We start from the raw sequence: 3,154 nt of genomic DNA on the forward strand, positions 1-3,154 counted from the left end.
TGTAAGGTGTTTTGCGGGACTACTAGTGTGTAAAAAACTCGGGTAGATCTATTAGCAACCCTGCGTCATTTATGCTATAATGCTACAGAGACAAGCACTGCTCTATGACTTAGACAAAATAAACACCGTCAGGACACTTCCGACTCTTCAACACGACCAAGTAACGTTAGAAAGGCTAGTCCGGCTGCACACTGGCCCATGTTCACAGTCCAGTGCTAACAAGTCCGTAAATTGCAGTTATTTTGCTGGTAGGGAATCAGGAACTTGAACCACTTGTGCCTGACGGTGGCGTCTTTAGTAATTGTAAACAAATACAGCGTTCTTTTTCGAGGCATTGCAAGCAAGTAAACAGCAGAGCAGAGCTTGGAGGAGGGCAGAGGATCTTCCCCTCTGTGACATCACAAAGGGGCCAGTTTTACCACGCCTTTTGAAACAGAGCGCTTTGAGCCATCCCAAACTTCTTTCAGGGCTCACGTCCAAAATGCGCAAACCTCATTATCTGAAACTTTGGCATTGTTTAAACATTCTAACTACATTTATAGGTCAGGAAAAGTGGGAAAATCATCGTAGGTCCCCTTTTAAGCATTTGCAGACAGCTACACTTGGTATGCTGCTTCATCTTTAAGGCTGAGCAATTAAATACCAGACGCCAGAGATGGTATAGGGCAAGTGCTCCTCAAATAGCAGGGCATGAAATCATGTTTGGTAACTTACAAGGCTCATAATATAATTTAAAAAATGACAAATTTTACAAAAATCAGTCCTGTCTTTTAAAATAGGTTAAATAACCCATGCGTGGGTTTGAATGGTTGTTTGTCTATATGTGTCCTGTGATTGGCTGGCGACCAGTCCAGGGTGTACCCTGCCTCTCAGACAACTGGAATAGGCTCCAGCAGTCCGCCCCAACCGTTGTGAGGATAAGCAGTAGAAAATGAATGAATAAATGAATGAACCTGTGTGTGTGTGTCTCAGGTGCCTTAAAGTTCTTAAAGCCACGGTGTCCTTCTATTCAGTAGGCAGACTCTTGCTCATTAAATTTCTATTGTCCACTGGGGTGATTGTAGAAGAGCAGGAAGTTGATAAGTGATGTATAGCAGTGGGAAAAAAGGTCACCTTGCTCCGGCTGCTGTTTTGTAATTTGACAGACTTTACATTCCTTGTTTTAGTTAAAAAAAAAAAAAAAAAAGAGGTATTTTATTTACCTTCTGCTTCACTGCTCTGAGAAACCACTCTTTTTTTTTTTTTTTTACTCTCATGAGATCTCTGCCATCAGAGTGACCTGAAAAGTGACAACATTCAGCTGGAATAATGAAAGACAAATGGTCACCAAATATGTGCAGAATTTCTCACCTCTCAAAACCAATGGAGGTCAAGTTGAAGAGTGCCCCCTCCCCACCAGATCGAGTAGCTGCTGTGCTCAAGGGGGAAAAAAAAAAAATCATATTAGAGTACCTGTCTGCATATCCATCTATCTATTAACCACCAAGCCTCCTATAGTTGCCGGGTGCACAGTATACAAAACCAACTGTTGGGGTATCTAGTTAGCACCAGGTTAAAAAAAATGCTTTAACAGGGTTGTAGGCTATATACTGATGCGGTTCTTATTAACACTTCAAGAGGGCTGTAGCGGCGTTTCAAGTATCACGAGTGGACAGCATTCACAGCTTTGTCTACCTGATTGTGATTGCACTTGATTATGAATGCTGGCTGGGCAGTTGAGTTCCTTGATGGTGCTACCATGCTGCTGTGATGTGCAATATGCTTGTTTATAAATTGTGAGCAAATTTTTAAAAATAATAATTAACCGGCACCATGCCAAAATATAAACGTGCTTTATCCAAGTGTGTATATCAGCAGAGAAAATGATTCCTCTTATTTGGTTTGGCAGCTATGCCTTATCTTTTAAACATCTCTCCACTGACACCGGACAATGATGAATAATCCCAGCCTGAACGCAACAAAATAATCTCAGATATGTTTGTCAAGACAACAAACGACACTTTCAGAGAAGCGGGATCATACGGAAGCTTGATACAGCCGCTCACACGCTGTGAGAAATAGACATGTCAGATAATGTTTGCAATTTCTGTATGTTTTCATGTCACTGTCAAGGGGTCAACCCGACATCCTGTTTGTTTTGCGCCTTATATTGTTATTATGAATGAAGTAAGTAAACACCAGGGATTTCACATATCAAGAAAATCCTCTTCTCAGCATGCAGACCAAAGCCATTTAACATGAGGTCCCTCAACATCATAACACAATCATATAGACCAAGCATTCAAACCTGAAAATAGAAAGTATGAGTAATCCGTGCAGATCAGAAATACGTGCGAAGGGGAGTTTGGTAATCTTATAATCCCCCCCGTAATGTCGTAATGGTCTCTCAAAGCTTATCTAAACTAATTTTCTCTGTGGAATACAATCTCACATAAGAGATGGACCAGAAAGAGAAATAGCGCTCAGTGCAATGCAGTGAAGCAATCGTGCTGCAGTTTTATTTTAAAAAATGTTAGTGGCGAGGGACCCCGATACATAAACTCCTAATTAAATCCCTTTGTACAAAATAAATACTAAGTGAATTAAAAAAAAAAAACATCTTGACAGTCCATGATGCAGGTAAAAAAAAAAAAAAGTTGTGATCATCTATTGGATAACCACAGCAGAAGAGGAGGCAGTAGGAGACTGAATCATCTGCAGGAACTCGCAAGTGAAGACGGCCTCTGCACACTCCTCCATTACATCCTGAAACTCTGCAGCCACATCGGCTACGGCGTCCCACAGCAACTCATCTGCCAGGCTGGATGGCGACAAGGAAAACAGACAACACACATCAACGTTTAAGTTGACAAGACACTCAAAATCTTGCATATTTACTTTTAGAACAGTGCAAAATCAGAAATGATGCTCGCCCACTATTAAGACATAGAAGCCAAGTCTGTTAAATTAATCATTGACTGATTAGATAATCCAATATGCTCCTGCTATTAGAATTTTAATGCCTTAATTTGAAAAAAATAAATAGTTAATTTTACCATTAATTTGTTCCTACATGCCATGTAAAATAAGACATGAGGTGTCACACAAAGACCAATCAATCACGGAGATATGTGTCAGTTGCGTGGGATTGATTCATTGGGAAACAGAGGCAAAA

The sequence above is a fragment of the Doryrhamphus excisus genome, linkage group LG8, assembly GCF_037039965.1.
Source record: "Doryrhamphus excisus strain RoL-2023G ecotype Guam linkage group LG8, RoL_Dexc_Guam_v1.1, whole genome shotgun sequence".
NCBI lineage: Eukaryota > Metazoa > Chordata > Actinopteri > Syngnathiformes > Syngnathidae > Doryrhamphus > Doryrhamphus excisus.